Genomic DNA, 10,000 nt, shown 5'->3' on the forward strand with positions numbered 1-10,000 from the left:
GGTCTAGCTGACCTTTGTATTCCCCTCAGCAGATATAATGCTTCCAAAGGCCAAGGATGTTCATTTCCAGCCCCATATATTTTATTAATTTTAACAAAAAAACGTTGTATACAAAATGCAGAGGTCTAAAGGGCAAAGTATTCGGCAATCATATTATTATAGTCTTCATCATCTAATAGGGGATCACCTTTCCCCTGCATTACAGCACCGTCATCCCCGTGCGTATAGTGACGCGTTGTTTTCTTGACAGAGAAAAGCTAACAGAAGCTTTACCACTTTGCACATTTCAATTGGATACCATGATTCACTTAAAGTTTCCAAACTCACTTTTCCACCGCATTCACAAATTATTGTGCAATTCCTTCTATTATCCGAACTCCCTCTGTCCTAAACAGTTATTCTCAATCCTTCCCGATTACCTGTCTTGTAGTTTTTTTCCCACCTTCAGGCCTCAATAAAAGCTCATCGAAGAACACCCACTTCACTTACATCCGAGCCTAACGGAAAGTCAAATCGTAGCTGTGAAGCTACTGTAGGGACATTTCTAATCAATCAGCAACACTTGTTCATGTGTAGTGACAGCTGGAGGTGCTCACCGATAACCAACATGCTACAGGTTAGAATTATCAGGCTTGACGCTATCATGAAATCATCTTCTTCAACAATAGACTATGTTTTTTTTACCTTGGGAGTTCAATCATCTAATCAAAATGCAATGTTTCCTGGTTCAAACAGATTTAGACCTTGTATATGGTTGTCATTTATATTTCGAACGGGTTGGATAATCCCTATATATGGTGAAGTGGTGTTTGAGAGCAGGACATATGTTGATGACTTCTTGTTCTAAGTCGACTTGTATAGCCACGTTTTGCCACAAACTAAAGTCATTCTGTGTGTCCCAAGCACAATTCTAGGGCAACGGTTTACTATTATACCTTGAGCGTCTGATTAAATAGTTTGTTGAATATTCATGTAACTTTCAAGACCAACCCCCTTACACTGACACGTCCATCTTAAGGAACATACATGAGGAACACCTTGTTTTCAGAATTACCGTTCCTATCTCTCCCAATTCCGGTAACGATATTATTGAATACAACTTTCATTAACATTGATTGTACTTGTGAAGTTTATAATTAATTTTCAGACGAAGATTTCAGGTAGAAGAGAACCAGACCTCTTTATTTTGTACGTGCCACGTTACTCATGATCAGTTGCTGACCTTCCCTAACTTGAGAGATCGCCGGCATACATTCTGCTCAAGTGAGCAAAGTGCGCCATGGACAACCTCCCCGGAATTAAAAGAACCTGAAGTACAAGTCGCAGTATGCTGATTTGTTAACCCTAGGGGCAAGCCTGTCAATCTCAGACATTCTAATACGTGTTACCCGATGTATTTAGCCTTAGAGATATATCCAAAAGTGACACAGCTCTCATTCTAAGATCAAATAGTGCCACTTGAAATTCAACCTTCTCACTGATTTGGAAAAGGTCTGAATAACTTGCCGTCTTTACGTCGAAAACAATCATGGTAAATAAGTATCTGCACGGTGTAAATGTCATAAAACCCAAATAGATTGCTGCCAAACACAAATATGTATCTCCTATGTTGCATACTGGGACTGACAGTCAGATATTTTTCATGTTTTGGGCAGGAATATCTATTCGCTAAAATTCACTTTTATGTTCCTCTGTGTCTCTAATGAAATCCCATGAATATTTTCAGGCGAAGCTTCAATGTTTGTTTAATATTTCATAAATTTCCGTACAATCCTTAAGACTTCAAGAAACTCAAGGCTGTGTTTTTCAAACTATCTTGGCACGAGGGCGGTACAAATTTTGCAATAAGTAAGAGTCCAACAATGTCCTATTCACGTGTCACTTTATATGAGACCTTGACCTAGAGGTAAACTTTAGAACATGTACCGCCTTTGAAGTGTAAATGACATACAAACAGACACCATAACAATGGATATATATATATATATATATATATATATATATATATATATTGTATATATATATATATATATATATATTTATATATATATATTTATATATTTATATATATATATATATATATTTATATATTTATATATTTATATATATATATATATATATATATATATATATATATATATATATATATATATATATATATATATATATATATATATATATATATATATATATATATGAAGTGCAATACAGACATCAGAGCATGAGTATTGGAAAATCAAATACAATGCAGTGGCGTGTAGTACGTATACCACCATGTTATTCACCGCACATTATTCAAATAGAGAAAAGTATCCAATGAAAAACACGAGAAGCAGTTTGGACAATTGTTAAGACAGAACTGAATTTACTTAGATAGGAACACTCAAACGATTTTCTCATTTTAGAGTGAACTCAATCAGTGTCATTTATTTCAACGAAGGACGTATACATTGGCTTGAATATGCAAGATTAACGCAGCAGGTGGGGGATCATGTTGGAATGAAAGCAAACATAGTCTTTATAAATTATAGTATACTGCTATAGCATGATTACAGCAGTAACTACGTGTGATAATTGTATTCGAGTATACCAGAAAGGCTTGAATGTGTCATGTTTTACAGTGAAATATATGCACCCATTCGCGCACATCCGTACGTACGTATGTAATGTATGTACATACATACATACATACATACATACATACATACATACATACATACATACATACATACATACATACATACATACATACAACACTTACTCTGTGTAGCTGAGTATTACCACAATAGATTAGAAAAAGATCATTCTTAGTATAGCTAGCACTAGCACTGGAGACAGTGTCTTTTATGGAAATTTCAATATATTTCACTTAAAATGATTGAAAATGTCCAACTAGTTAAGAGATGTGAACATTTTCCTTTCTTAAGAATTTATTTTTATGTACGTTTTCTGACACTTAAATGATGAACCATAAAAAGAGAAACATCCTGTAAAGATGTAATCAGTCACGCTAACAATATATGTCACAGCGGGGTATGTAACATGAATAGTGTATGTCTTTTTGTATTTACAATACCACTAGGCATTTACGTTTTCCCACACACAGACTTAAGTAATACAATACGAAAAAAAGGACACGTATATAGTAATTATCAACTTGTGTCATCGACGTCTACAGCGTCATACTGGTAAAAAAGGCTTCTCAATGTTTCTCTACACGATGTAGGTAGGATAGGGGAGGGGGGTCTAATTTTCAATATTTCCTCCAAAACATCCACGGAAGATAAGAAATGTGTAGATCCAGTTGATGACGTAAAAAGCTCATGTAAATACATGCATGACTTCAGTGTACCTAGACTCCATTCTGTAAGCTTATATATCGCATTTTAACAGAACTTTTTCCATGATAAATGAGTACAAAACTAATTACTAAATAGGCACCCAACTTAACTATGTGTTGAAAGAACTTAACATATACATGCGATGGTTAAAAAGACCCACAAATATAAACCCCCGTACTCAATCTTTGTTGCAGATATCTACATATGCGTGAAAATTGTATCCTTTGGGTGTAGTAAAACCGTCTTAACTTATACAGTCCTAAAGATCTATGGTTGTTTGTATTTTTGGGATTTATAATTTCACACAGACTATATAAACGTTTAGAGGCCTCTCTCGTAAAACCCTTACATCACATGAATATTGTTTAAAGAATGGAAAAATTTTATATTTATTTTCATTTATGTTGAGGGAAAGGGTTGAAAAATGAGTTTGGGTCAGAAGTTCATAGGTGAAATAATAGTATATTATTGATATTAATGTACACTTACAGACATACATGTCAAATTAACCTGAAAACCTAGATTAGTATAACCATGTACAATAGATAACGGGGGAGGAGGGAGGGGCTTTCTATTGCCTATGATGTGCTAAACATACTGTCCGAATTTACACATTCATTTATTTTGTAATATTCTGATGAGGGCTTCGCAATTTACAATGCATGCTGTTATATTTAACAATACTAACACTCTTCCTTTAATATGCATGTGACTTTATTAATCTCTCTATGCATGTGACTTTATTAATCTCTCTATGCATGTGACTTAATTAATCTCTATATGCATGTGACTTAATTAATCTCTATATGCATGTGACTTTATTAATCTCTCTATGCATGTGACTTAATTAATCTCTATATGCATGTGACTTAATTAATCTCTATATGCATGTGACTTAATTAATCTCTATATGCATGTGACTTTATTAATCTCTCTATGCATGTGACTTAATTAATCTCTATATGCATGTTACTTTATTAATCTCTCTATGCATGTGACTTAATTAATCTCTATATGCATGTGACTTAATTAATCTCTATATGCATGTGACTTTATTAATCTCTCTATGCATGTGACTTAATTAATCTCTATATGCATGTGATATTTTTAATCTCTCTATGCATGTGACTTTATTAATCTCTCTATGCATGTGACTTAATTAATCTCTATATGCATGTGACTTAATTAATCTATATATGCATGTGATTTAATTAATCTCTATATGCATGTGACTTTATTAATCTCTCTATGCATGTGACTTAATTAATCTCTATATGCATGTTACTTTATTAATCTCTCTATGCATGTGACTTAATTAATCTCTATATGCATGTGACTTAATTAATCTCTATATGCATGTGACTTTATTAATCTCTCTATGCATGTGACTTAATTAATCTCTATATGCATGTGATATTTTTAATCTCTCTATGCATGTGACTTTATTAATCTCTCTATGCATGTGACTTAATTAATCTCTCTATGCATGTGACTTAATTAATCTCTATATGCATGTGATATTTTTAATCTCTCTATGCATGTGACTTAATTAATCTCTATATGCATGTGACTTAATTAATCTCTATATGCATGTGACTTTATTAATCTCTCTATGCATGTGACTTAATTAATCTCTCTATGCATGTGACTTAATTAATCTCTATATGCATGTGATATTTTTAATCTCTCTATGCATGTGACTTAATTAATCTCTATATGCATGTGAATTAATTAATCTCTATATGCATGTGACTTTATTAATCTCTCTATGCATGTGAACTTATTAATCTCTATATGCATGTTACTTTATTAATCTCTATATGCATGTTACTTTAATCTCGAAGATATGTGACTGTATCAAACTCTTGCCAATTTTGAAACCAGTAAGTGTCCAGGTACATTCCCTATATCATTCATTTTGTGCAGAAACCGTGTGTGTGCCCCACGAATTGTTTTTACGTTTCACTGCGTAATTTAGCATTATACCAACTTTTGCAGCGTACATAGATATTAAAATTAGCCAAGCGTAACAGACAATTCGGGCAAATGTGCGATCGTCACGGTACATAATTATGTCACTCATATAAGGAACTGTGCGTCCTTTTCGTATTTAAACTCAAAATACATCGTTATCCATTGATGTATGATTGCAAAACGTAATGTGTATGTTTGTGTGTTTGTTGCCGATTTATTGATATGATATCCTAAGTAAAGCAAACGTATGAATAAATGTGAGTCATTATTAGCATTTTAGTTGATATGATGGAGATAGTCAGAATGGTGATGAGTTGATGCTATATGGTTCAAACTCAAGCCTCGGTCGTGATTAAGTGATTGTTATTTGAGGATCTCAAACTGTGAAGGGAATCTATAAGCATCGTATCGACTCCCACTTGTACAGTCAAAACAGTAGTCCCGGTGGAAAGATCGGCGACCATTCTAAACAAACAGTATATTTAATCTTTTCCAATCAGAACCATTTCGAAATCGTTAAAGTTTGCCCTCAGGTGTTAAATGTTCCATTCTTGTTAATATTTCACATTTAAAGGAGGCTTTGATTCCTCCTTTCAATCTTAAGGAAATACGGTTGCCATGGTTCCAAGCTCTTTAAATTCCCGATTTGTTGGTTGAGGAGAGATTTTCAGAGACGACTGTTTGACTTAATTCATTACTTATGATTGTGAGCAGGCTTATAGTAACTTGCCGTTCCCTCTTGTCGTGGTCTCGTCTCCTCGTCAGTTTAAGAGGATAGAAGTATTACAGTGTCTAACAATGCAGAGGATTCATGACCCACTCAATTGCTTAACTCTGTCTTCATGGCAAAAACAACAAATGTAGCAGTAAATGTAAATTTCAAAGCTCTGGAATACACGATAAAAAAGAAAAGCTGAAATTTTATCAGCAAATACATATGACACTGCACAAGAATTGCGTTAAAAACAAATGTGTTTAGTATCCTATGTATCTTATGCTCAACTGATATAGATCCGATAAATGTTGTTGTTGTTGTTGTTGTTGTTGTTGTTGTTGTGTTTTGTTGTTTACAGTTACCAAGCGTCAGATTGATTAACTAGGCAAAGCCTTGTATAAGTAATCAGCAACTCAAATGATACACTGGTAACAATTTCTGGTGTGCTGATGTGATAAATTATCATGGTGATCATACCCTACTGTTTATTTCAGGTCATGGAAAACTAATGAAAGCACCATTAAATAATGATTCTGAGTCACATGATAACCGATTATTGAGGCTTTCTTTACGATTTTCGAAGCTATCCAAGAGATTCACAAATTGCACTTGCTCTCTGGGTTGTCAAGTACCATAGCGAAGTGACCAGAATTGCATGTTTAGTAAACCTATTGGAAATTTATATCTCGTTTCCATTTCATGTTTCCGTTCGTATAACGTGATTAAAGACATTTTGTAAGGAAGGAAAGTTATCTCAGCAATCCACCTGTATTTCATTTTTGATCGCATGACTGGATATGAAGGAATGGATTATGTTATTAACCTACGCAGTTCCCTACAGACTTAAATTATACAGGATACACGATGAAAGGTAAAAATATTTAATTTACTGCCATTTTCTAAGCCACAACACTTACAGCGCGAATTTCTTTGCTTAGTCAGGGTGATACAAATTGATGGTATTATATTATATCCTTTGTTGGACTGTCGGCGATGTGCAAATTGAAAGCAGCGACGTACTGGATCCTAGTACTGCACTCAAAGATAACGTTAAGACGTAAATATATTTGAGTACCAAATAAGTCATTCCATGACCCACCCTCTGGTGTGTTTTGTGTCAATTCTAGCATGGTATTGGTCTGTTGAACTAAATGTTGAACAGAAAGCCCCAAAATTAGGCGATAAACATTCTGTCAGTACAGTAGAAGTTATGTATGTATGCATGTGTGTGTGTATGTATGTATGTATGTATGTATGTATGTATGTATGTATGTATGTATGTATGTATGTATGTATGTATGTATGTGTGTATGTATGCCTATGTGTGTGTGTTCGACTTTGTATTGTGAGAGATGTAAGTATGAATTCTCATAGGCGTTCCTTATATAAAATCTCATCTTGTAAATAGTCTGAGTTTTCCATTACTGTCTTAGACTAATGGTATACATCATCAAAGGAAGAAATAGATTAACGTATGCCATCAAAGGTTCGCCTCTTTGTAATGTTGCAGTTCGGGAGAGTTATAATTTGGTCTGGAAATGAATCGAACAAACTTCACCATCGCTAGCTATTTACAGTTGGGTATAAATTGTTAAATAGTCGTACAATATTTGCCTACAGCAATAAAGGTTGAATTCTAAAGTAACGTGCCAATTATGTTCCGTCAATTCACTGAACATTGCAAGTGTGCTCACTGTAACTGACAATAGCCTGTAGCAAACCTGTTAATTTTTAAAGATCTTTAAAGGCCCTGGTGTCGGTCCTCATTTCTGCCTTCAGACTTAATAAAATTTGCCAAGACTTCGATATTGTAAATAATTTGTTTAGCTCCTGGTCATTGGTCGTTATAAATGATATGTCAGGATTTATGCAGTATATTCTAGGATCATTGGAAATGTTTGTGTGGATTAAGGAAAGCTTAGTATAGATTGATAAAATTAATGGTATTCAAGTTGTCTTCTTGATAGAATAATTTGTTTCATAACTAAACCACACATTAGTATTAATCATAAACTAGATATTGATTTTCATTTGATTTTTATGACAATCATGTACGAAAGATCAAACGGGATGTGGGAAATAACATACACTGTACGGATCAAATCTCTCTCTCTCTCTCTCTCTCTCTCTCTCTCTCTCTCTCTCTCTCTCTCTCTCTCTCTCTCTCTCTCTCTCTCTCTCTCTCTCTCACACACACACACACACACACACACTCTCTCTCTCTCTCTCTCTCTCTCTCTCTCTCTCTCTCTCTCTCTCTCTCTCTCTCTCTCTCTCTCTCTCTCTCTCTCTCCATTTTTCGCTATTGTCCTCATAAATGAGTGAAATTACATTTGGTACGGTAAACTAGTATGAAGTGTATCAAATAGGCAGTCTTATTATAATTCAGGTGAAACTGGCAGATTTCATAGATGAACACCCAACTACAAACGCCATCAAATAAAAAAAAGGTTGATTTCGACATCACTAATTTCAACAATGCTTGTATATATTTGGCTTTTGTAAATGTCAAATAGTAACTACAAGTACTCTACGTCATGATACAGAGTTGTCTGTATGTTTCTGTTCATCTCGACTATCAAAATTCAATCATTTATGTGATATTCTAATATGCCTATGATAATATCTAAATGTGTACAGCTGTTAAGTTCTCTCGATACATACATCACGTGGTCGCCAATGACAAGGTATAACTGTAACTTTTCTCCACATTCTAAAGCATGGCCGCAAACGACCTTCAACTTTTTTACTGTACATTCGTGAGACAGTCGTCCCCTTTCTATGGGACATTGACAAAGTGTCATCATCATCATCATCGACATCAAGCACTTTATTTCGAGATCGAAGACATATGTTTTCATTGCATTGATACCATGAAATGTAAAGATTTTTCGTGGAAAGAAACTGAAAGAATTCACAGACTACAATAAAGTTAATGAATGACAGTGTATGATAAACTGGATCGATAATTTGCAATCATCAACCAACTTGCACAGCCTAAGAGTGAATCCGTCAACAACTCTATATTGTCGCAGAGGATAATTTGCCATTTACAAAATGATGACGCTTTGACGAAAAAAAATCTAACCTAAATGTCATACATGTATTTCAATGTTACATTTCTAAACGATTTATCTTAGTGACCTGTAAGTAGGAGTTACGTGTACACTGTCTGAGTTACTTCACAATTGCATTATATAGTTTTTTTGTCTCGATGGAATCTTGTGCACGCTTCGATTTTAACGTCAAAACATCAAGTGACTTGTGAAATGATTGACTGGGTTCAGTATTTATATGCTATTGATTTTTTCCCTCATACTTAGCTCTCAAACACCCAAATGCTAAACTTATATGACAGAGAGTGTATATTAAGTTGTCAGATCATATTTGACGTTTAGAGTGTATGGATATTTTACAGTAGTTCTGTTCGTTAGAAAACGAATTGATAATAATAATAATAATAATAATTATATAATATTATATAATACTAATAATTTTAAAAATAATAAAGCGAATTTATAATGCGCCTGTTCTCCGAAGAGCTCTAGGCGAAGACACAGAACTACTAACAAAATGAGAGGATACAGAGAAACGATTTGACAACATGGAAGAATGTAGAGAGAAGTATGTGAGTGAGAGTTAAGATTGAAATAGGTAAAATACTGATTTTACCATTGTCCATGGAAGTGAGAAGGTCATTGAGAATTTTAATAAGTGCAGTTTCTGTACTGTGAAATGGTTTGTATGCTGATTGAAGGGGATGTAATAAATTCATTGACTTGAGATGATTGATAAGTTGTGAAAGAACAATTCGTTGTAAGAGCTTAGAAAGAAAGAGTAAGTTTGAAACAGGGCGGTAATTATTTAGTTCATTTGGATCAAGGGATGCTTTTTTAAGGAGAGGTGTTACAAGTGCAGTTTTGAAGACAGTGGGGAAAGAACCAGAAGAGTGAGTAGTTAATCATTGATG

Source organism: Glandiceps talaboti, chromosome 4, assembly GCF_964340395.1.
Source record: "Glandiceps talaboti chromosome 4, keGlaTala1.1, whole genome shotgun sequence".
Taxonomy (NCBI): Eukaryota; Metazoa; Hemichordata; class Enteropneusta; family Spengelidae; genus Glandiceps; species Glandiceps talaboti.